Genomic DNA, 26,710 nt, shown 5'->3' with positions numbered 1-26,710 from the left:
AACACAAAAGGTGGGGGTGTATCCATATTCATCAAGGATACCCACACCTCCAGGTTACTAGCGCAGCACAATGCCTCAGAGATCATCCATGTGCAACTAACAATGGGCAAAACTGCAATTCAAATTTTAGCTTGCTGCAGATCACCTACTATGACCCAAGACCCCCATTCCGCATTTCTGGAGACACTGGAAAATATGAAGGTCCTATCAAATGCCCTGATATTGCGTGATTTCAATTACCCAAACATTAACTGGGAGAACTATTCAAGTACTAACTCCCTTGCCCAACGCTTCTTAGAATTTATAAACTCGAATGCCTTGGATCAACTGGTCAACACCCCCACCAGAGGTGACAACATATTGGACCTGGTCATCACCAACATGGGCGATCAGTGTTCTACACCGGAGGTCAACCCCTTGCTGGTTAGATCAAACCATAGACTAATCACTCTGGATATCCACACTCTGCCCCCACCCCCAGTCAAGGAAATCACCATGAAAAACTTTTCAAAAGCAAACTTCACATTACTTAAGACCGAGGTGGAAAGGTTCACAGCCCCCATGCTAAAGGACAATGCTGTCCAACCTGCTGAATCCCTTACAAAGGCACTCTATGAGCACCTGCAAGAATGCATGGATCGTGCTATCCCAGTTAAAACCAAGACTAACTCCTCCAAGTAAAGGAAACCAGTCTGGTGGAACCCTGCTATAAACAAGCTGTACAAAAGGAGGAGGAAACTAGTACAGAAAAGAGTAAAATCCCAAGAAGAAAAGACATCCCTGATCAGTACCAGCAAGAAACTACAATCCCTCATAAAAATCATCAAGGCTAGCTTCAAAAGAAAAATTGCCAAGGACTCCAAAGATAACCACAAAGCGTTCTTTAGCTATTTCAAGAACCTAAGTGGAAACTCTCAGATCTGCTCTGAGTTAGTGTAGAATGGCACAAAATACACTGAACCGACTGATATTTCCAACATTCTGGCAGACAGGTTTAGTGCAAACTTCACTCCCCCCTCACCCCCTAAAGGGCCCATAACCATACCAGAAGAATGTAGAGCCCTGGCAGTCACTGATACACAGGTTAAAACAGCCCTATCCAAAGCCAAAAACACAGATCCACTGGGACCGGATGGAGTCCCAGGCTTTGTCTTACACGAACTCCAAAATGAACTAAACCCTCACCTAAACACATTGTTCAAACTCAGCCTCTGTGCAGGCTACATACCCATAGAGTGGTGCACAGCAACAGTTATCCCGCTCCACAAAGGTGGAGCCACAATGGACCCCGGGAACTATCGCCCTATAAGCCTGACTAGCCTGGTCTGCAAGGTTATGGAGCACATCATCATGGAACTCTGAGACACTGGGAACCTCCAAACACTGGACCCTACCCAGTTTGGCTTTCTTAAGGGCAGATCATGCCTCCCAAACCTGATGGACTTCTTTGAGACAGTTACCAAGACTTTAGATGAGGGAAAGGAGGTCCACACAGCCTACCTAGACCTCACAAAGGCTTTTGACACCATTCCCCATTCTGGTATTATAGACAAGCTCACCAGCCTGAACATAAACCCCTACATCATGAGATGGGTTGCCAATTGGCTCATGGATAGAACCCACATGGTGAGAGTTGCAGGCTCTAAGTCTGACTCTAAACCGGTTACAACTGGCGTTCCCCAGGGCTCAGTCCTGGGACCCCTCCTGTTTGATATATACTTCTCAGAGGTACAGGCAAGCACAGGAGGACTATGGCTGACCAAGTTCACAGACAACTGAAAACTGGGGGCCATAATTGACTCTCCGGCTGATACAGACATCCTCCAGAAGGGTCTCACTGAGACGGATACCTGTTGTCAAAATCATGGCCTCAAGTTAAATGCCAAAAAGTGCATAGTCATCCCCTTTGGAAAAAAACAAAGTACCCATGAACTACCACATACATGGTAGTCCCCTAAATACAGAAAATTAAATAAGGGATCTGGGGACCCAAGTAGGTATTAATCTCTCATTTGATAATCATATTGCCAAGGTGGTTAGGAAATCTTTCTATGTGGCCCACCTAATCACAAAAGGGTTCGCATCTAGAACAAAAGAGTTTTTTGTGCCCCTCTACTCATCACTCATCACACCCATCATAGAGTAGAATGCCCCATTTGGGATGTACCTTACAAGACACCTGCAACAGCTGGAAAGACCACAGAAATACCTCACCAAGAAGATTACTGGCCTCAAACAGATGCCCTATGCAGCCCGACTGAAGAAACTCCAGCTGTACTCGGTTGCATACCACCTACTCAGAGGTGATCTCTGCCTGACATACAAGGCCATGTCCAACCCAGAATTGATGGACATGCTTCACCTAAAAAAAAAAACAAATCCCTGAGAGCCATAGGCTCTAGGGATCTAAACCTCACCATAATGATAAATAGGACTTGCTGGAGGGATAGATTTCTGTCCCAGAGACTCTCCATGCTTTGAAACAGGATTCCAGTCTACATTAGGCAGAGCCCCTCACTAACACTCTTCAAGAGAAACCTTGATGAGTGGATGGGAAACAGAAAATTTACCCCGGGGATCACTGCAGTGGCTCTGCTGGACAGAGGCAGAGGGAACTAATCTAAGGGGGCAGTGAAAGCCAACACATTCTGGCTAGGCTTACATATGCCCTCTGGCAGATAGCCTAGTACTTACCTATGAACCTATATGGGTCTATATCATATGAGCAAATCGCACAAATTGAGAACGCTCATAATATCGAACGTACCGGACCTTGAACTTCCTATTCACCCCCAGCTAAATATATATTCCAACTCTGAGATTGCACTACAGTGAGGAAAGGGCAGATATCCCATTATTCACTGTACTGTGATCTCAGAAAAAGCACTTTGAGGTCTGGTACGTTCGATATTATGAGCATTCACAATTTGTGCTATTTGCTCATATGATATAGACCCTTTACATATACACACACACACACAGCTATATATAGATATAGCTATGATGTCAGTGTCACAGATATGTTGGATGGTAGTTCCAAAGTAGAAGCTGGTGAATGTCAGGCATCCAGAAGAAAAAGACTTAAAAGTATATACAAAAACCTGTTGTCTCCATAACTTCCTGTGAGGAAAGACTTGCTGTATAAACATTGTATTGGATTGTTGAGTTGCACAAGGATGTCCTCAATTGTGTGTTTTATCAGAATCTAAATGTAGCTAATTTGAATAAATAAATAAAATAAAATAACTGAGATTTTTAATAGTGCAAACACGCCTCTGAGGATAGACTTCATTTCTGCTGAAACATACAACTGGTTGATGAGAAGAAAACTTTAATAATTAAGCCTGAGCTGTTCCACATAATTATCCAAAAGAAGTGTAGAATGCACAGCAAATCATGTCTGATGTCTGACTTCTTAATGAGGAAACTTCTCTGTGTGGAAAATCTAAGATTCCCTAGAGTTCAGGTTCCTAGTAAAAAACATACTGTGAATAAAGTCAAATCTTTATTGGAAACACACAAGCAAGTGATGCAAGTTGTGGTATTTCTCCAGACACATAAACTTTGCATTACATTTTAACACTATTAAAGCTAGCTAGCTATCTATCTACATTAATTTGCCCAATACTCTTCTGGTAACACTGGCCTCTGTTTTGCATTTTTTTAATGAAAATTAGGGTTGACGATTTGCTAATTGCTAAGAATTTCTACACTTGGGAGATTTTGCAGTTCTGTTCTCTAAGATTCTCCCATATGTACATTTTTTAATGCTAAGGGTGATTGCTTCCCATTTTGCACTTCAGTAAAACTTTAACAAGTGCATTTGGTAAATTATGTTCCATGTGGGGACTGTGCAGGGAGTCATGCTCTTGCTGTTTTGCAGGGTACCTGGGTGGTGTTACTGGACATGATAGATTCCTTCTAGTTCAGCAAGATCTGCAGAAAAAGTCTTCGGTGTGTTATTCAAATACATAGATATTGAAAGTATGAATTTCAAAACTGATGAGTCAGAAATCCTAAAAGATGACCATCTTTTTTGCTAGGCAAGCCCCCTACACATCACATAAATTATATATATATATATATATACGGACTACATCAGCAAACAGGTTGGAGGAGTCAGAGCAACAAAGCTGCTGTATGCAGACGATGTGGCAGTACAGGCAGACTCTGATCTAGAACTTCAGCAAAGGATAGGAGAACGGAATGCAAATCTGAAGGCACATGAGAAGAAACTAAGCACAGATAAGACAGTGGTAATGGCAGCAAATTGGGGAAATCAGAAGAAGCTGAGAATAGAGATAGAAGGGAAGATAGTGGAACAATTAAACAGCTTCAGGTATCTGGGAGGGTAATTGAGGTGAAGGGTAGTCTGAATGAAGAGGTCAAAGCTATAATCAGAGGGGATGCAGCCAACTGGCATAGAGTATCAGGTGTAGTCTATGACAGAAGAATGCCAGAGAAGCTGAAAAGTAAGGTGTACAAGACAGTGGTGTGACCAGTGCTACTGTATGGTACAGAAACCTGGGCAGTAAAGGCAGAACAGTTGAAGAAGCTAGAGGTGATGGAAATGAAGTGCCTCAGAAAGGTGGTAGGATGCACACTGCGGGACAGGTGAAGAAATGAGGAGATAAGAGCAGAAGCCAAAGTAGCTCCAATTGCAGAAAATATCAAAGAAAACAGATTACGATGGTATGGGCACGTGTAGAAAAGCAGAAGACAATCTGGTGAGGGAGATTTGGGACAGACAGGAAGAAGGTAAGAGGAAGTGAGGACGTCCAGCAAAGAGGTGGATGGATTGTGTGAAAGAAGATCTGCGACAGTCAGGCATGAGTGTTGAAGAAGGCAGGAGAGTGGCACTGAATCGAGAGAGTTGGCGGCAGTTAATACGATACCCCGACCCCATGTAAATGGGAAAAAGGGGATGATGATGATGATATATATATATTTGTATATATATACATATACACACACACACACACACACACACACACTAACTTCACTGTGGCACCACAGTAGAGGAAAAAGAGGAGAATCCCTAAACTGTGCTCTGCCAAGCTTGTACAGTACAACACATTGTAGTGCAACTTACAGCAATAGTGTTCATTTTTGAATTGAAACTTCTCAGTGGGAAAAAAGAACCTTCATCTACCCCCATAGGACAGCTGATTTGCAGAGTACATGAACAACATAATAAAAAGATGGAGCATCTGGAAAATCACTCAAGAATGACTAACGTCAGGATATTTGGAATACAAGAGAGAGTGGGGAGGTAAATGAACTTAAGTAGCTTGTAATGCAGCTGTTACATCAGATACTAATGATACTAAAATGATACTAAAAAATTAAGTGACACTAGTAGAAAAGATAGACAGAGTAGGACAGCAGCAAGTAACAGAAGGGAGACCTAGGCATGTTTCTAATCCTTTGCTGTAAAAGATGAGATAAGGCAAACAAAAAAGACTTACAATCGTCCAATTTACTGGGATGTTGAAAAAGTGAGTTGATGATTACTCAGAAGCACTCTGAAGGAGAAGGAAAGCTATACTGATGGTATTAAATGAATTAAGAATGAATGGGAACAACTGCATTGTTGAAATATCCTGCCATGGTGGAAGTACAGAGGAAGGGGAATGTTTCACATTACATGATATGGGGGGAAATTCAGAAGTTTAAACAAAGGTCTCACAAGCAGATTAGCAATATAGTAAAACTTTGAATCACCTGTAAGACATGGACTGGAAGAGCAACTAAGGTATAGGAGAGGTGATGCATAGAAACTTGGAGGACATGTGCCATCAGATGCCTCCACAGGAAAGATGGTGATACCAGGAAGTGCAGAGGGGGCCACATGCCAATAAATGAGACTAGCAGGAAACAAATCACAAAGGCCAAAACAAGGAGATGAGAAAAGAGACAAAATGGTAGAGGGTATACAAAGTGAAAGAGTTGCATCATAGAGATGAAAGAGCTAGTAGTATCTGCTAATAGAGATTTAGGCACAAAAGCATATAAAAAAAAGCTGGGAGAGCTATGAGGAAATGGGAGATGACTCAGAAGTGTCTGCTGTACAAATGAAGGTCTAGACATTATGGATAGCAGCATTTATGATGGATGGCAGAGTCAAAGAGGTGGAAGGCAGGACTGTAGAAGGAATGAAAGTGGCCATGAAAGAGAGAAGCAATAAAAAAGTGGAGGAAATGGATATTGAAAGCCAAGTGACTGTGGTCAGCCAGGAAAAAAGTATTAAATGAAACAGAGCCTTTGCTTGTGAAACATGTTCTTGGGAGTACTACATCAAACTTTACAATAGGAGGAACTAAATCAATTCCTAGGGCAATGATGGGTACTGGACTCAAGGGGTATATTGGCAAGCTTTTGACATAAGCAGTATTTTATTTATTTATTTAACATTTGTTAACCAGGAAAGTCTGACTTGGAATGAGCCAATTTTCAGCAGAAGCCCTGGAAGAAACACTCCAGACGTATGTCTTTGTAACATGGGAGGAAACCGGAGCACCCAGAGGAAACCCACATAAATGCATGGAAGACATGCAGACTCCACACAGAAGGCACCCCCAACCAAGAATCAAACTGGAGAACCTCTTGCTGTGAGGCAACAATGCTACAGCTACACCACTGTGCCATCCAATAGTATATTTTTCATAATAACTTAATGCTATACAATAAGTTGTGTTAAACATGCTTAATGTCTAGGCATAAGAAGAAATAAGTAATAGTTGCTCAAGTAACTACTGGGGGACATGAAAATGAATGTATGGGGAGAAACAGGGTAACGTATGATGAAGAATGACCCTTAGACAAATTTAAAGTGAAAGAATGGCAGTGGTAGTAACTGTAAAACTGCAAGAAAAAAAAGGTTGGACTGTCATACCAATGAAGCTGACATAGTAGACCCGTGAGCAACAATGGGGAGGGGAGACCAATGAATGGGAATGCTGTAATATAGAACAGTGTGACATCAGTACTAGGATGGCAGTAGAAGGGGAAAAAGTTTTAATACGCCCATGCCCTGGACATACCCATGTACATGCAAGAACCAAAAGGTGAAAATCCAGAGGCCTGGGATGGGGAGCAGGGGACCAGAGTGTAGGCAGCTACCAAACAGCACAATCTTCAGCTTTGGGGGTAGGTCTGGGGGGGAATGGTTATGCTCTATGGCACCAAATGGTAAAGCATGGAAGTGTGAGAAAAAAAAACAAGGAAAATACAGATAATTACATGAAATTTTGGGGTTTGTCAAATCCCATCAGAGGAAAGAGAATGCAGAAATGTAAGAAAACACTGGGGGAGACATTTTTCTATTATAAGAAGCAAAGCTGATAATCAAAGATGGGGAGAATATACTATGTTATGACTACATAAAGGGAGAGAGGGACAGCAAAGCTGGGGAAGAAAAGATAAGGAGTGGGAACTGTATTTTTGCAGAGGGCTTCAGACAACCAATGAGAAAATGGTAAAACACAGATAGATGGTCCTTCTTACAGACAAGGGTGGAAGGTGCAATCTTGACAACAGGAAACGTATATGCACCTAACAGAGATGAAGCAGGATTATATAAGAACTTTTTTGCTACCTAGCCACAGACAGGAAGAGATGGATAATGATAATGGGGGTCAAAAATGTGAACTTTGAACCAGACAATGACAAGGAGGAAAATAACAAAAAGATCAAACAAAAAGTATCTCAAGAAAAGAAAAACTGAGGATAGCTGGACATATGGCATGAGAAGTCTCAGCAGAGAGGGAAGACATTTTTAGAAGAAACACTTGGTATTGACAAATAGGTTAGACAGGTTCTTGTGGAAGGGGTGTAAAGGGAAGAGATTTTTGATGAGAAAAGAAAACAGAGTGCTTTACTATAAAAAAATAACAGGTCTCAGTTCAAAGAGAGACAGGCTTATTTCACTTGGTGTACCACTCTCATGATGTTCTTAAATGAAGAAATTCTTGCTTGGTTGAAATCTGTATTTTGTGTCATTCCTTAACATAAGCTAAGTGTGTATGAGCAGAAAACAATGGGAAGGGGTTGCACATGGGCTAGCTGTAAGTGAAATGAGACAGAGAACTAGGAAACACTGCAAGGACTAATAAAGGAGTCAGTACAAGGCAATATGAATGACACGAACAAACTGAAAGAGCACTGGTGAAAAGTGATTGAGGTCACCGTTGGGAAATTTCATGGATGCAGAAGGTTAGATGAAAATGACTGAGGTGCTGGAGAGAGAGAGAGAGAGAGCTGTAAATGGTACAAAAGGAGTCTGGAAGAAATGAGAGTAAAAGAGAAATGTTACAGAGCAGACAAAAAACAATAAGAATGGAATTACAGAGTAAAATGATTAAAAACTAAGAAATTCGGTAATGATATTGGAGGGACTCCTGTTGGACAGTGGGGAGACAAAAAAGCTGGCCAAGAAATACAAGAAGCAGCAGGCACAGAGAGGTACAGTGGATATGTGGAGGGGCACAAGAATATTTAGAAGATGACAGGCTAATTAGTGAGATATTTAAGGAGATAGCATAAGGATATTTACAGACAACAGGAAGGGACAAAATTCTCAGAATGGAGCTGGGGAAAACCAAGTGTATATATATATATATATATATATATATATATATATATATATATATATATCTGTATGTGTGTGTGTATATATATATATATATATATATATATATATATATATATATATATCTATATACTGGTTGTTGAACTAAGAGACGAGCTGAATGCAGTGGTAACAAGGGATGAGAGAGAGAGAAGGATAACCATATACATGATGGAGAGGAAAGCTGAAGGGCCAGGTGGATTCCCCCTAAAAATGGGGAGGGGGTAAAATGTGAAAAGTCCTAGGGGAGGAATACAACAGAAGGTTCCCTATTGATTTGTCGACCGCTTAGATTGTTGAATGCGTATTCATCAACACCTAAGCGTTGAATGCTTAAAATAGCGAATGGCCACATCATCAAATTCTTTCCTTGGGAAAAAATTTCCATGACCGTTTTTGGGGATTTGCCCTTTCTCCAATGTAGAGCGGTCTCGGAATTGGTATATTTAGTTAGGGAGTGTGTGGGGGGCAGCCCCCCACTATATTTGGGTGTGTTTATTTTGTTTGCGGACGGTCAAGTGAATTCTTTCCCTAGGAAAGAATTTGATGATTTGGCCGCTCGCTGTTTTTAGCTTTCGACGCATAGGTGACAATGATTTTGGATTCGACAACCTAAGCTGTCGATGTTATGATATACGTGCCTATTGAATACAGCACTCAGGCAAAATATCTAAAAGTATGAGGAGCATGAAGATAACTATGTTACCTAAAGAGGAAGGAGAAAGGGAAGAAGTGGAATACACTTGTCTCCTTGATTAATGTAGACAGTAATATTTTGGCAAAGATATGGTCAGGAATATTGGATGAAATATTGCCAAATTGAGGAAATACAACCAGAGCAAAATGGCTTCATGAAAGGAAGGAAAGCAATAAATAAAAAATGGTGGGACCTGCTGGAATTTATGCACAGGGGGACCAAAATATGAAGGGAAGGGTGGGAGTTTGTTCTCTGACTTGCAGAAGACTTCTGGTATGGTGAGGTGAGAATTCCTTTGGAAAGCACTGCAACAAATACAGATAGGAGAAAAGTTCTTAGCATCATACCAAGGTCCAGAAACTGAAATGCTCATAAATGGAGGAGTATCTGAGCAGGCAAACAAAAAGAAGGGGACCAGTCAGTCATGCTTTGACCAAGGAGCTGGTAATGGAAGCTGGACAAAATTTAACAATGCTTGAAGAAAAGGAAGGTATGAAATCTCAATTCATCTTGTGCAAAGATAACTGCATATAAAGGTCAGAGAATGGGGTTGCAGTAATGAGAACTATAATGGAGACATTTAAGATATTCAGGGAAATGACAACTCAGGCACAACAATAAAAAGGCAGTTTGAGTGAAAGTAGGAAAAGGGAAGGGGAAAAACAGAGTAGGCAAGAAAAGAGGTGGAGTTTCTCAAGTACCTAGGGTTCTATACTGTGAATGTGGTGAGAGAGAGAGCAAGAAAATAGAGAAAAACCTAGAGGAAGTTGGAACAATTGTAAGGGATACTGTCCTGTGAAGAATTAATGCAGCAAATATGATGATATTTGGCAATAATTCACTCAATCTACAACATATAAATAAACCTTAAGTATAAAAGGCTACAACAAATGTAAAAGGGCATAGAGGTCTGGATCAGTAACGGCAAGGGGAAAGAGGGGTGATTAAACAAAAGACTTGTTGACATGTAGGATTTTCCTCAAGGACATGAATGAAGCTACACTAAAACAACTGTGTATGACATGAAGGGAAGAGAACTTGAAAAAGCTATGGAGCATTCATAAGTGGAATAGCTTAAGAAGAAGATTTGTAGGCAGTGAAAAGGATTGCGGGGAATGATTTAGAACAATGGAGACATTAATACAAAATGCTAGGGACCCAATAATAGAACTTCTTGGTACTTGGGGAGACCTGAAAAAAGAATATAGAGAAGGCAATGGGAGAAAGGAACTCGCAGAAAGGGCAGGAAAAGCACAGGATGGCACCCTGGATAAAATGGAAAAGGTTAGGGAGGCAAAGGACCAAACAGATCTGAGGATATGAAGCACTTTCTGGTTCACTGTGCATCACAGACTACATGCTCAGAATCATAAAAACACAAAAAAGATTTTTTTTCAGGAGGTAACCCCCCCCTCCCCAAAACAAAATTGCATATAGCAACGTGTCTTGCATAATACAATACAATACATTACATTGTAGTGAAACTCACTCTGATATTAAATTGTCAGTCTAAAACCACACAGGAAAAGCCACAAGACCACACAATACTTTTTATATTCATCTAATTAACCACCAATTATATAATTTAAAAGACAATGCAAAAACACTTTATACTTTACACTATGCTAAATATAAAACTATAAAAAAATAAGCTGTTATATTATTGTAACAAAAAAAAAATTGAAGCAATTACATAATGTTATTCAAATATTGAACATGAATATTGTAAAACTTGTACCATAAACTGCAAAAAAGTTATGATAAAATAAAATATTTAAATAAAATAAAATATTTAATGAAGTGGACAAATTTAAATATTTTGTTCATGGTATTCTAGCTGTTAAGGCTACATATACGTTTATGCTACCTGGCAGTTTAAACTAAAGATGCTTTCTGAATTAATACCAATTTGATGGAAATATACTCATTCAATCCGGGGGGTATGTTCAATTTTAACCTGAGTTTCCATTTCAGTTCTTTATTCATAAACGTATATGTAGCTTTAACAGCTAGAATACCACGAACAAAATATTTAAATTCGTCCACTTCATTAAATATTTTATTTTATTTAAATATTTTATTTTATCATAACTTTTTTGCAGTTTATGGTACAACTTTTACAATATTCATGTTTAATATTTGAATAACATTATGTAATTGCTTCAATTTTTTTGAAGCAACAATATAACAGCTTGAATGGGTTTTGGCTTATAATTTTATATAGGATGAAAGTAAAGTGTATTTTGCATTGTCTTTTTAAATTATAATTGGTGGTTAATTAGGTGAATATAAAAGGTTTGTAACATGTGGAAGGGGTATCTGATGAAGTCTTGTGGCAAAGACGAAAGCACTTATTCTGGTTGCTCCTGTGGCTAAAATAATAAAGTGGACTATTCATTTTATTTTGTGGTACCAGGACTTTTTTCTTCTTTTGGACAAGTTTGGTCATTTATTATTTTTTTACTTTTTTTTTTAATTATGTAACTATGCCACATATCTATGATGCACTAAGGAAAGAAGGGATAAGGTCAAAGAAGAGAGAATAACAAGGTATTAGGAATGGATGAAGGATGGAAGGAAGCTGAAGAATACTGGAAAAAGACAATTAATCCACTGAAGCACTTGCAAAATGTGCACAGTGGGGATATCCGAGCCTAACAATACTGCATCGATAACCCATATAACCCATGAGACTGGTAAAGGAAGGCAGAAAGGAGGGTGGTAGATGCTGGGTGTGTCAGGAGGAAGAGTCAGGAATGATACATATGTTCTGGGACTTTGAATGGGAACATGAAGTCAGTGAGAAGGTACTGAAGGTTTGGGGAAACATTTCAAAAGGAAGCAAAACATACTTGGGAATTCTGTATATGCACCATAAAGAAAAAGGGCAGCATCTGGAAAGAATGAGATATCACCACTCTCAGACTGCAGAGTCATTTGGCTTATTCTGGTTAGGGGTTGCCACAGCGAAACAACAGTCTGCAGAATGATTGGTAGTGGAGTTTTTCAGTGTCGTGTTGTCAGCCTGGCACCCATCTTTCCAAAGAAGGCACATACACATACACCTAGGGCCAACTAAGTGTGTCCAATCCACCTACAGCCTGTCTTTGGAAGGAAATCAAAGCACCCGAAGGAAACACATCTGACCACAGGGAGGACATGCAGACTCCACCCAGAAGGCACCCCAGCCGAGAATTGAACCAGAGAACCTTCTGCTGTAAGGCAGGAATGCTAACCGCTGCACCACCACAACTGCCCATTCTCAGACTGTAGAGTACTGAAATTAAAACCATCATCACTCAAAAGTGGATGGGGACAATAGCAGTATAGAAGCAAGAATTACACAAGAAGTTTCTGGATATGGGAAGAAGTCAACAAAAATTGGCTAGATTGAAGAATGGAGAGAGAAAGAGAAATGGAAAAAAAAAACAATGGGAAGAGGTGTAAGAATATTACAAGAGTGAAACTCATACCAGAAGAGAGGAAAGGTAAAGGAAGGGTGGGGAGGGGGTAAGAGAAGGAAATAAAGCAGCCATCTGCTGTTATATTTACTACAGGTCTACACTCTCAATACTGAGTGTTATCTGTAGCTTTACATAGCTGGTTACATTGTACTGGCTAGATTCTGGACTGCTGCAGCTAGAGTCCTTTTTTTTTTTTTTGCACTTCAGCACTGTACCAGCCATCTTAAATTAAGAGGGCTTTTTCCTGCACCCTTGTGACAGACGTGTGTAGATCTAGACCCATCAGAGTTGGGGATTGCTGGAGGAAGGCTCATTGTGTGCTCCCTGATTGGTAGTTTTCCTTATTCTTGCTTATTCAAGCTAATATTTAAGCTTCACATTTGCACAGTGCTGCTCTCCTTGCAGCAGTGGTAGGCAGTACCCTGCATTGATGCAGGCATCTTGTATACAGGTTTAACTGAACATCCATCAGTGCAACTTTCCTAGCATTCCGCTGCTCTTGGAGCAATCCATTGGTTTGATGACCCTAATCTACACAAGTACAGCTTTCACTCCTAATCCCTGATCTATCAGCACTGATCAGTCAAAGCAACCTACTCCATTCCCTAATAAAGAACACAGGAAAAATCTGCTGTCATGGATAAGCAGTTTCCCGTCATCTCTCTGGCCAGCTTGGTGGACATTGGCATCCTAAGAAAATGTAGCAGTTGTCTCATGTATACTAACAACCCCTTATTCCTAAAACAAACTTATACTATATGTGAGAGATGTAATTAAACTATGAAATTGGAGGCAGGACTCTCACATGAAAGCAAATATAATAAACAGGTTGTCAGCACACACATACACCACTTTCCACACCAAATAAAGACTTGACACCCATATATATATAAATACATATATAAACCCATATATGTGGAGGTACTCATTTATAACTTACCAAAAGCCCAGAGGCCTCCCAAATGCAGCCTTCGTCAACCACAGACAATAAAGCCAACATCAACCACAACATATAATAGAGCACACACAGCAGTGTCTCAACAAACAAGCCCGTAAGATGCCTCACCACTAAACCCAATGTACTAGTCATAGGTGATTCCATAGTGAGATACACAGATGTTGCACTCACCATTCTTGACAAGGAGAGGGTTACGGTTAGCTGCCTGTCTGGTTCAGGATCCGTCAGGTCATTCAAGCACTCAGGTCACTCAACCATAAGTACTAGTATGACTCATAGTCCATGTGGGTGTGAATGATCTGAGACATACCTCCCCTGAACTGTGTGAAGAGAGACCTAACTGAGCTTTCGGATTATGTATAACAGGCAGGTATGAGCCTAGCAGTGAGCAGCATTCTACCATCACCAAGGCTGATACCACCATACAAACAAAAAATAATTGACTAAATTTCTAGTGTCAGTCCAAGGAGATCTAATAATCTGTCAGCCTTGGAAGACATGGTCGACAAGCATCAGTCATGGCTGTTGTGCTTTTTTTAGACAGGGTCAAAACAACCAACCTTCCAATGTAACAAAAGCTTCTCTGGATATACTCAAGGTACTGCTGCTCAGTGCTAAGGGTCTTAACAAGAAACACTTATCTCCTTGGAAATGATTATATCTGTGCAGTGACTGAGACATGGTCCAAAGCTGCAAAAAGTACTCTGGCCATTCAGGGCAGCAACACCTTACATACATTCAGACCACAAACTGAGCAGGAAAGAACCAGAGGAGGAGGTGTATTCATCTTCATTAAGGATCAGTATGCCTCAAGACTGGTCAAACTGTATGACTCTCTCGAGCTACTCCATGTCCAAGTAACTATAGACAAAATGCCTTACCACATCATTGCCAGCTACAGATCTCCCACAATGAACCAGGGAAAAGGATACCGCAAACCCAGACTTGTTGGAGTCACTTACCATGCAGCCCAAAATCTTACTCTTGACTGATTCTAATTATCCTACTATTGACTGGGGATCCTACATGACTACAAACATGCATTCTTAGAGGTACTTGGAGTCTGTCAATGCAAATAACCTAGAAGAGTTAGTCAGCACAACTGCAAGGGACTGAACTATCCTAGACATAATGCTTATGAACATGGGGGAGCATTGCACCCCCCAGAATAATGTCATTCTGTTAAGATTGGACCATAAAACAGTGTCTTGAAATGATTGTAATACCATATACCCCATCAATAACAAAAACTCTAAAGAATTTTTCCAAGACCAATTGTCTCATACTACGTGAAGCAGTAAGAAATTTCAAAGCCCCCCTGTACACAGATAACATGGAATCCTATGCACAGGTGTACACCAATGCCCTGTATAACCACTTAAGCAGTTGTATGGAATCAGCTGTACCTAACCAGATTAAAACCAGGTCTTGTCTAATAAACAAGCGACCCTGGTGGATTCCCAGTATAAAGAGGCTATACAACAAAAGAAAGAAACTAATGTCTAAAAACAAAAGGGAGCTGACTCAACAGTGGAAGAATTCCCTCACTTGTCTAAACAAATTAGAGATCTAGTTAAGTTATCCAAAGTGAACTGCAAAGCAAAAATAACCTCCCTAGTTAAACAAAATGACAAGATATTTTTTTAACTATGTCTGAAACCTTAAGGGTAATGCCCAGCTATGTGCAGATCTGGTTGTGGATGACACCACTCATACTCAGCTGGAGGAAATAACCAACCTGCTAGCAGACAGATTTGGAACAAATTTCACCCCCCACCACCCTTGTCCACACTAGCCATCACCCAAAGTATACTAGCCATGACTCCACTGTTTATTATCTGTAAAGAGCAGGTCATAACTGAGCTCTCTAAAGCCAAACACATGGTATCAGTGGGACCAGACAACATCCCAGTTTGCCTTTTAAATAACTTGAAACATGACCTAGCTGACCCACTTGGAACACTATTTAACCACAGCCTCAAGACTGGCTATATTTTGGCAGAATGGAGGTCAGCCACAGTCATCCCTCTGCACAGGGGGGGGGGCATCAACCAACTATGGAAATTATAGACCCATAAGCCTGACTAGCCTCATCTGCAACATCATTGAAAGAATCATTCTGGACCTTATTAACAAGGAGACAGGTAACCTCTAGACTCTGGACCTAGCCCAGTTGGAATTTGTTAAGGGTAGATCTTGTCTGTTGAACCTGGTTGACTTCGAAAAGGTCACCAAGGCCATAGATGAGGGAAAGACTTTGCATACTGCCAACCTTGACCTGGCCAAGACATTTGACACTATCCCCCAGTTTGGTATTATACATAAACTATCACAGCTGGGAATTAGCCCCTACATCACCAGGTGGATAGCCAAATGGCTCACCAACAAGACACATGCTGTTAAAGTGGACAAATTCACATTTAGCAAAAGGCCAGTCACCAGAGGCATACCACAGGGCTCTGTGCTTGGCTTGGTATTGTTTGTAATTTATCTCTCTCAAGTGCAGGTGAGTGTGGATAGCCTGTGGCTGACCAAGTTTGCTGATGGCTGCAAATTGGAAGCAATCACTGAGTTCCCCAACAGTACCAATATACTGCAGAAAGGATTAATACAGACAAATGATTGGTGTTGAAGTCATGGATTGAAATTAAATGCAAAAAAATGCATAATTATTCCCTTTGAGAAAGCTAACACCCCAGCTAATTACATTATAGATCGCACCCCCCAAGAGTGGACCTAGTGCTGCATGACCTTGATACTCAGGTTGAAAGTGATTTGAAATTCGAACACCGTGTGTCCTTTTATGGGGCACATCTCACAAGTAAAGGCACGGCATCTAGATCTAAGAACATTATAATTCCATTGTACTCAGCACTCATCAGATCAATGATTAAGTACAATGCACCCTTTTGCATGTACCTGACTAGACACCTGCAACAGCTAGAGACCCCAGAGGTTTTTCACCAAAAAAATACAGGGTACCCAAAACAAATCCCATGTGAAAAGACTGAAAGCCTTATCACTGTATTCTGTCTCCTACAGGCTATTAATGATCAATCTGAGTTTGACTTACAGGGCAGTCTCTGAAATTAGTGAAAATGCTGCATTACAACAAGGGTCTCATTGTTTATCAGAATTAGAATGCAATTACTACCACTGCAGAGGTAAGAGGAGGACCAAGAAAGGAGAGTGCTTCAAGAATGGGTAACGTGTATGAAAGTAATGGCCATCCTTCCTAAGCTTTTCCTTCAAAAGACATAATAATACCCATTTGCAAACCAGGTAGGAGTACTGGACACACATTCCCTTTTCATGGTTGACTTAGGAGCAAAGTCTGGTTGAGTGACTTACTCAAGGTCACAAACGAGGCAAATGAGGGCTGAGAGAATCAAACATGGTACCACAGAAACAATAGATGTTCATCATAGTCAATGTTGCAGTACTGATTCTTGGGTCTTTCTGCTATGTGAAAGCCCATGGCTGGCCCAAATATCAGATTATTTTCACCACTCCAGCTAGATATCCATGTGGACTAATACCTGAATGTCAGAGTATGAAATGGGTATCAGGTGGTGCCACCTTCAGTTCTTTCTTGCCATGCAGTCCAATGTTTGACAATGCTTTGCCAGTTTGAGTTGTCAGTTTGCTGGTTGGCTTGAATCACCAGCTTTCCAGATGCCTCAAGTAAGTACCCTATTGGGGCCTTTTTTTCTTGTTAATATTCAAGAAAATTAATAAGTGTCTTTCTTGTGGGCAGCACATTCTACACAAAGATTTCCATTCTCATTGCCTGTTTTATTTAGGCACTCAGCACAACATTGCTAACTGTGAGTATTGTGCTACCCCTATACTTAATAGTTATTGAATTAAACCTAAATCAGTTTAGTTGTATATGGAAGATAGCAAGGCATCTAATAAGGAAGGACTGTCATACACCTCAGCATCTGCTGGTACGTAGACCACCTTAACCAAAAAATATAAAGATAAGCATCTGAAGGAGTGAGATGTTTGGGATTCTGAGGGTGTTTCCTTGTTCAGGCCTTTGACTAAATATGATGTTGCTGATGCAGGTTAGGCACCTCTGCAGCCTCCAGGTCTGACCCCTTTTAGGCCAAAGCCCTGTGGTGTGACCCTCTCATGAGACAGGCCCCTTTATCGCATTCAGACAACAGACTAGTGTTGGTTGGGCCTAATGACACTGAGCAGACCATGGCTTGCAATGCTTGAATCCTGGTGATTGAGTGTGAGGGCGGTATCCCCTTGGCTATTGTTGGAGAAGATATCCCCAGGAATCAGATTAAAGTTGTGGCCTCCTGCCTACACTCTGAGGCCTTCACTTTCTCTAGTTCCCTAAATCTTGGGGTTGTCCCAGCTTTTGCTGACTCAGCCAACTGCCCCTTCTTCCCAGGTCTCTTCACAGGACTTGGTCAGGTCAACCCAGTACTTCACGAAGACCAGGCAATCAACCCTGCAAAAGGATCTTGTGCCAGGATTGTCTCCTGGGGAAAAAAGGGACATTTCCCCCATGGAGATTCGGATTCTTTGAAATCAAAGGATAAGGAGAAATTGTCCTGTGTAAAATACCTTCTCCTTCAGACTTATGAAGATTCTGATTTTGATTATACCTTTTCCTCAGCTTTGCCTCCTGGGGATTTAGTATTTGGAGGCATCCTTCACAGGATGAAGAAATCCTTCATAGGATGAAGAAATCCTTCATCTGGGAGTCTAGGCAATTTTCCAAGACTCATACTCTTTCTAAAGTGCTTCTGAACCTTTCCACTCCTAGAACATTGGAAGTTCTTCCAATATATGTAGACTTGGATTATGTACTTAGGAACATATTGTTGCTCCCAGGCTTCCTTCCCCTGCTCCTAGGAAGCCTGATATCTGCTATACGTTGCTGGAATACAGTAAGTGTATTTATAAAGCCATAGTGGCAGATACAACAGTGGTATCAATAGAATCCACCAAAGGAATGTCTGGAAGTGCATCCAATAATCTTTTATTAACTCATTCTCTCCAGAGCAGCTCGGAACAACAGTGCAGCCTGAGTTCATTTTCAGAAAATCCATTTGCAATACCATACAGAAAACAAATGTTCATAACTCTTTAACTGTAAGAGCTAGACTAAAAATGTAAATACAAAAGTTGTTCAGCAGACACTGACCTTTCCAACAGTATAAATGTTGACAGTGCATATCAAAGTCATTATTAAATATTTGGCAAGGAATGTTGATATTGTACATATTTTTTACCTTTTTGGAAAAGCAAAGCACAATATCTTTGTCAATGTACCATGTAGACCCATACAATTTGTATTTAATTTGTTGATATGAATGTCAGCTTTAAAATGATACCTTAATCATTACTGTGTGATGCTCCTTTATGGAGATATTCACAGAAATATGATTAATATAATATTTCTCATAATCGATAAAGTACCATGTTGTAAGGAGTAACACTGTCTTCAAAATGAGGTATTACTTGGCACACTGACATGCTCCCTTGCAAAGTTATATACCAAAATATGAAAAAAAATCATAATTTCCATAACCTAACTTATTTATTTTTTATTTATTTATTTACATTTGTTGACCGGGAGTGTCCAACTGGACGTAGGTCCATTTTCAGCGGAGGCCTGGGGAGAAAAGCTCCACAGTTAAAACAAACAGACAGTAGTTACATTGGATTACATAGCGATTAACAATATAACATAGCAAATACTTACAACATATTTACAGATGAAGAACATAGTACATCAGTAGACAACTAGAATCTTTATCTGTGAAGTACATAACAGACATTAACAAATGTTACAATAAGAAGTTCCTGCTGTATAATAAGTACTAGGCTTATGAGCATCTGAGCTTGCTATAATCAAGGTAGTGGAGTGGAAAGAAAGGTAGTGGTTGGATGGGGTGGGTGATTTTAGAGTGGGAGTTGCAAGGGCATAGCCAGCATGTTTTTAGGTACGCTTTTAGTAAAGCTTTGAAGTGGGTGCATGATGGTATGGAGGTAATTGTGGGTGGGAGGGAGTTTCACAGTTTGGCTATGGTGCAAGAGAATAGTGCTTCACCAGCAGAATTATTGGCTTTAGTGATCTGCAAGTGGTTTTTATTGCTGGATCTTAGTAGTCTGGTGGTGCGATAGGGTTGGTGTAGATTCTGGAGGGATGGGACATTTAGTGGATGGTTTACTAGTTTGTGGGCAAGTGAGAGTTGATACCATTGAAGGAGGTGAGGGAGTTCAAGCCAGCCCAGTTCAGCAAGTGAGAGACAGTGGTGACTACAGTAGGATGCCCTTGTGGCGAATTTGGTGATTTTGTTGTAGCAGGTCTCTAACTTGTTTAGATTGCATTGCCTTAGGTTGTTATATATTGGAGATGCATAAAATAGGGTGGAGATAAGGTGGGAATTTGATATTGAAATTGTTGCTGCTTTGGTGAGAAGTTACTTATTTCTGTATAACGCTCCTAATTTTTTGTGGACTTTTTTATGGTCATGGATATGTGAATGTCAAATTTTAGTTTATTTTCTATTTCCACTCCTAGCAATTTGGTGTGTTCAGTTGGGTATATAGTGGTGTTGTCTTTTGCTGTGATGTTAAAGTGAGAGTTGTTCTGAGTATGTTTGGTGGGTTGGAAGATGAGTAGTTTAGTTTTGTTTGGGCTGAGTATTAATTGGGCATCGGATAACCATGTTTCAACAGAGGAAAAGGCTTCCTGTGTGACTTTTTGCAGTTTGGGTAGGGACTGGGCTGAGCAGATGATGGTTGAGTCATCTGCATATTGTATGAGTGTGCCATGTTTGGTGGCAGATGCTAGATTATTGGTGAAAACAGAGAAGAGTAGGGGTCCAAGGATGGATCCTTGGGGAACCCCTATGGAGACAGGTAGTTGGGGGGATATGTCATTCTGCCATACAACGGATTGTTGGCGGTCAGACAGGTAATTCTGAAACCAGTTGGTGACTGATTGAGAAAAGGATAGGTTATTGAGGACAGAGATAAGTTGTTTGTGTGGGACCATGTCAAATGCTTTAGATAGGTCTAGGAAAGTAGCAGAGGAGAGATAGCCATTGTTTTTATGCTGAAGGATAGTGTTAGTAAAGGAGAGTAAGGCAGTGGTGGTGCTATGGTTTGGTCAGAAACCATGCTGAGTATTGGAAAGGTGGTTGTTAGTAAGGAGGTAGTCTGAGACCTGAGATTGTATGCATCTCTCTAGTATTTTGGTGAGTGGAGGGAGAGTAGCTATGGGGCGGTAATTGGTTAGTTCTGTGGAGGGTCCAACTCCAACTCCAAAACAAACTTTGATATCTGCACATGTGTACAACATACAGACACTATTCTTTTACCATGTTGGAACCAGCAATACTGTCTTCAAAATGAGGTATTACTTAGCACACTCAGATGCTCCCTTGCAAAGTTATTTACCAAAATATGAAAGAAATCATAATTTCCATAACCTGTCCGAAACAAACTTTGATATCTGTATATGTGTACAGTGCACAGACACAGTTCTTTTACCATGTTGTAAGCAGTAACACTGTCTTCAGAATTAAATATTACTTGGCACACTGACATGCTCCCTTGCAAAGTTATTTACCAAAATATGAAAAAAAAATCTTCCATAACCTAAGTCCAAAACAAACTTTGATATATGTACATGTGTACAACATACAGGGGCAGTTCTTTTATCATGTTGGAACTATCAATACTGTCTTCAAAATGAGGTATTACTTAGCACACTTAGATGCTCCCTTGCAAAGTTATTTACCAAAATATGAAAAAAATCATAATTTCCATAACCTTAGTCCTAACAAAACTGATATCTGTACATGTGTACAGCATTCAGAACTAGTTGTTTTACAGTGTAGACACATATGATTGTAAATATACACATTCTTGGTGTAGCCAACATACTGCTGAATGGGTACATGTAAAGAAAAAAAGCAAGGTAAGGACCGCCACTTCACTAATGAACCCAGGACAGGCATGGGACTTCAGTGGCAGGCAAGGCCATCTGATCTGTCCAATAGCTGTGCTGGCTACCCACTCAGACAGCTGATACTAATGCAGTCTCACAACCTCCTTCAGTGTCAGCAGTCTGCCTTACCTGTGCCTTTTCTCTTTACATGTGTCCATTCAGCAATGAACCTAAGGGATCAAATTTTGTATTAGTAAACCCTTCCTGTCATCTAAACTCTACACATGCCTGATAAAAGCAGACTAAAAAAAGAAGTATTGCAGGATGGTCACTGATATATTAGATTGTATGTGGTAGCACTCTCCTGAAACAGTTGTTCTTATTCAGCATCCTCACCAGCTCCTTACCACATTTATTTGCCAAACTCAGAAAAATATATTTTACACAACACATTTCATAATAGAGTTTAGCTGGTCCTACTTGGTCATGGGTGTTTTCCATTCTTCTCACAAGCTGCATGTTACCAATCCTGCATAGCTCTTCTCATGCCATTGTCAAGGTCAGTCAAGAACAATGCAATGCCCTCCTCAGTTAGGTAAACATCATCCCTACTGAACAGGTGAACATCTTCTATGGTGATGCTGTAATGGCAGATTGTAGATCCACCGACCCTGTGTATCAAGCCATGCATGAACCCATTCTGTAAATGTCTGGCTTTGTGAGCTGCCCATTGACTGTTTGCTGTTTTCCATATCTTTTGAGGAATTATATCAGACCACACAAAATGACAATGTGGTCACCAAGACTGCAGGTGTTCAAAAATTGCTGTGATTTGAAACCGTAGCCTTCCGAGTGGTTGACTGATAACATCATTCTCTCCAATGTGCAGCACAAGGATGTCATGCTCAGGGTAGATTGAACATTTCTCTTCCACCAACTGCAGTACTCTGCTCCAATGCATACCTCTTCTTGCAATCCAGTATACCTTCACACTGGATGTGGGGAAGCTCAAGTTATACCGGTTTTCAGTTTCAGAAGCATGGCTGGCAGCCCAGTGAATGTAGGAATGGCCACATACCCACACTCTCACTTGTCGTTCTCCTGCTCATGAAGCCATGTCAGTGTCAGAAGGTGGATGAACCTGTACAGGAAAGAAAATGCAAACAGATTACTACTGAAGTTTGACAGATGTATTGGAAGACTACATATATATGTATATCATATGCATTACCTGGTTAGCCCATCCAAATCTTCCATCCTATCCACAAGAGCAGTATTCTTTGCATTAGGTACATAAGTGGTGATGACGCTGCAGTGGTACATACCCTACTATCTGTGAAAACACCAAATTACACACAATGACTGACAAGGAGGCACAGAAAGGGCACATGTAAACAGAAAAAGCAGGGTAAGGACTGCAAGTCCACTAATATGCCAAGGACAGGCATGGGGCTTCAGGTCGTGGACATCTGAAGTGTCCCATACCTGTGCTGGCTACCCACTCAGACTGCTGGTAGCAACAATGACTCCCAATTGTCCTTTCCATTTACATGTGTACTTTTGACAATGGCCATAAGGACTGAAAGGGGGGAGGTAATGTAAACCCCTCTTGCCTTGACCTACATACAATTACTACACCTGAAGGGAGGGAGACTTAGTGGTGATTCCAGTCATTCCAAGAACAGCAGAAGATACAGTCTTACCTTACCTGAAATACTGCATGGGTGGACACTGACAAGGGGGCACAGAAAGGGCACATGTAAAGAGAAAAAGCAGAGTAAGGACCGTTGCTCTACTAATATGCTAAGGACAGGCATAGGACTCCAGCTGGTGGTTATCTGAAGTGTCCCATACCTGTGCTGGCTGCCCACTCAGACTGCTGATACCACTACTGTCTTGCGACCTCCTTCAGTGGCAGCATATATATATATATATATATATATATAGATCTTAGGGTTAGGGTTTGGGTTTGGGGGGGGCAGTGGATAGTGATAGTAGTGTGTGTGTAGTGTTTTGTTGTAGTGGTGTTGGTGTTATGGTTGTTTGTTGTTTGCGTTGTCTGTATTTTTGTTGTGTTCTTTTTTGGGGTGATTGTTTGTGTGTGTTTTTGGTGGCATTTCGTAATCGAAGGTGATCCATGTATATATAAGTGCTGATAGAGTGAGGGATTCAGTGGGGGCGGACAGGTAGTAAGTCGCGATAGTGAGGACTGTGGGTTTAATCCATATATATATATATATATTTATATATATATATATATATATATATATATATATATATATATGCACACACACACACACACACACACACACACACACACATGATATATAGACACACACAAACTTCAGCCTCATAGAGCAAGACATCTGGACAGAGCATAAAATAAATAGGGCCAGACTATAAATAATGCTGTCATGCACTTAAAAAATTGGTAGAACAGGATTTCTGTTACTATGCACTTCTCTAAGGAATATGAAATGTAAAACAGAAATGTCTGTTACTTAGCAACCTCAGTCTGTTTTATGAGGAACACCCAAACATATGGAAAATAAGTTCCCATATGACCCTTCAGTACTTTAACAGCTGAAAAGTGTAACCCCCGGATTCACGAATCCTCCGTGTAAGACTAAATAAGTCTTACTTGGAGGCTGCAGTTGAACGGTATGATGTCAGCATGCCATGAATATTCATGAGGGCACGCTGACTCTACCCCAAGTCTAACACGGACCGTGCAGGAAAGCAGGGGGCGTGTCTGACTGCCAAGTAGTCTAAAGGTCCATGCCCCTGCAAGTGCCTGAAATGCAAAATGTCAACACACAAGAGCGAGTCCGCTCAAATGACCATGTACCCAACACCACACTCCCTGACATTGTAAATCCCCAGCACAGTTATAAAAAGTAAAACATTAATTTTTTTTTTCTAATTCCCGATATAGCTGCCTGTATTTGCACGGGTGTGCCCATTGCTTAGCTGCAGTTAGCAATCTCGACATGGAAGAGCATAATAAGGAATGTTTATGCAAATTATGCCAAATAGCAATAGCGTAGTGGTAGAGTGTTTGCACAAAGAGGAGGCATTCACGGTTCGAGTCCTACCACTCCCCTTCCTATTTTGTGTTCAAAATTAGTATATGAAATAATTCCTGACATATATGATTAAACTTTTAGTAAAAAGCATTGAAATGGCCTATGTATCAGTGAACAAAGTGTATATTTATAAAGGAACCTGACATATAATTGCCCGCAGTTAAGCAACGCTTTACCCAGCACAATGTAGTTGCCCATAGTTAAGCAGCGCATTACCCAGTGCAATGTAGTTGCCCACAGCTAAATAGCGCTTTACTCAGTGCAATCGGTTTGAACGGAGATGTGTGCCACGCGAACCAGGCACCGTCGGCAATGTGGAGCAACGTTGTTTAAACACAGCCACACCCCCTAACTTGTCTGGACAGTAGTAAAATAAAAAGCAATGACAAGGTTCGAACCCAGGACACTGTGCACCATAATCAAAGTACAGAACCACTAAGTCACAAAAGCTTAGGATAAATAGCCACTGTTAACATACATATACTTATAAATGGTAGATTAACCATTGCTAAGCAGGTCTGCAGTCAGACGAGAATTTTCAAAAATGGCCAATCACAAAAATGTGCGGGAAATGCGGCATATTTAAGCCCCATAGGTGGGAATACTTGCCATAACTGATTGTAGCTCCCATCTGCAGTTAGAATGGCTGGTGCTGAAGAGGGTACACACTTTAGAGAGCAACGCTGGGGCATTGAGGAGTCGAAATACATGGTTTGGCTCCTTGTCCACTATCATGAGTCAAGACTCCTGCAGGGCCAGTTCCAAGGGATGGAGTACAAAGCAGAGGCTTGGAACCGGTTAACTCATGACCTCACCAGTGTCACAGGCATTCCTGGGACTGGTGAGCAGGTCCATCACCACTATGCAGACCTGAAGAGACGGAAGCAGGACCTACTGAACCAATGGATACAGGAGGCCCGTGGGATGCAAGATGCCCCGCAACTGAGTAGGTAGCCATGGAATGCAGTATGTACGACATGCCAATTTATTCTATAAAATGGATAGGTATGTCTTAATATCCCTTCATTTACTTCACAGCTGCAGGTGTCCGTGCTGTGAATCAGCAAGCCTATGCAGATAGGCTGCGCCACCAGGCAGGTTAGTAATTATTCTGTATGTATTGTTATATAAAATAGGTGAGAGAGCCTGAAAGAAAGTGTTGTAGCCCAATAATACAGCCATAAAATGCCCTGAATAATTCCTCTGCATGTACTGTTATATAAAGAAAGTCAGAGAGCCAGAAAAAAAGTGTAGTAACCCATTACAAAAGGTAAAATATATCCGGAATAATATCTCTGCATGTACTGTCATATAAAATAAGTGAGCAAGTCTGAAAAAGAGTGTTCTAACTTATTAATAAAGGTATAATATGTCTTGAATATGTCTGCCATATGCACTGTAATATCAAATAAAGGAGAGAGCCTGTGGAAAAGTGTGTAATGTAATTAATAAAGGAATAAAACTTGGAGTGTGTCTTTGTCACTTACTTTGAAATGTTGTTGTACCCTTGCATTATACAAATAGTACTGTTTTAATAAGTGCTGGCAACCCACAGTTGGGCAGTCCCATCTAAAGTGGTTGATGGAATTGCCATTTGCTGTGAAGCATATATACAGTCCTCAACAGTCATTTACTGGCTGGCATGCATAAGTAAATCTGGCACATGAGTAACAAGTTAATTTGTTCCCCAGAAATGTGAGTGTGCTACACGAAATGCAGGGTACTGTACAAATTTAACTGAAAATGTCATGTGAACACATCCAGATATGTAGATAAAGAAATATAAATAAAATCAATAAATATGTAGCAGTAACATCTGCATCTTAGACAGTTAGTATGTCAGATATAGGTCAGGTATATAATGAACTAGCCAAACCCATTACACAACCTAATGCATGTTGGTAAGTGTAATAATACATGTAGGGGATATACACCTGCAGTCAATAGGAATG

Source organism: Protopterus annectens, chromosome 3.part0, assembly GCF_019279795.1.
Source record: "Protopterus annectens isolate FY-2018-M chromosome 3.part0, PAN1.0, whole genome shotgun sequence".
NCBI lineage: Eukaryota > Metazoa > Chordata > Ceratodontiformes > Protopteridae > Protopterus > Protopterus annectens.
This window is presented reverse-complemented; position numbering follows the sequence as displayed.